Below are 496 nucleotides of genomic sequence, written 5' to 3' on the forward strand. Positions count from 1 at the left end.
GCTATTATGGGGAGGAATTTTTGGTATTTTAAAAATAAGCCATATGCTTTCTTCTTAATCCAGTGTTTACAATCAAAGGTTGGAACCTACCCATGGTGCCCCCCCTCCCGGGGCATCCTGGGGGTGGGAGGTGGCATGCATGAGAGCCACTCATCCTTTATACTTAAGTCCATACCTCAGGACACCTGGGTGCACAAGCGCAATTACACTAGACAATAACCAAGGAACACCTGAGCACATGTGCCTATTTATATCAAATGCTCACCAAGATTCTGAACATCTGAGGGGCCCTGACCATTTTCCTATATTTTCCCAACACATGCAAATGCCATACAGCACCCTCCTGGCTCCCAGATACCTTAGAAGACTCTCTAGTGGGGAGAAAAAAATGAAAGAAATGCCACCAGGCCTTCCAGTACCTGTGTGCATTGTGCCAACAGGAAATACACAGGACACACTCTCTCTGGTTTTCCTTAAATAATGGAGTAAGTTGATA

This window comes from Galeopterus variegatus, unplaced genomic scaffold, assembly GCF_000696425.1.
Source record: "Galeopterus variegatus unplaced genomic scaffold, G_variegatus-3.0.2 Scaffold9713, whole genome shotgun sequence".
Taxonomy (NCBI): Eukaryota; Metazoa; Chordata; class Mammalia; order Dermoptera; family Cynocephalidae; genus Galeopterus; species Galeopterus variegatus.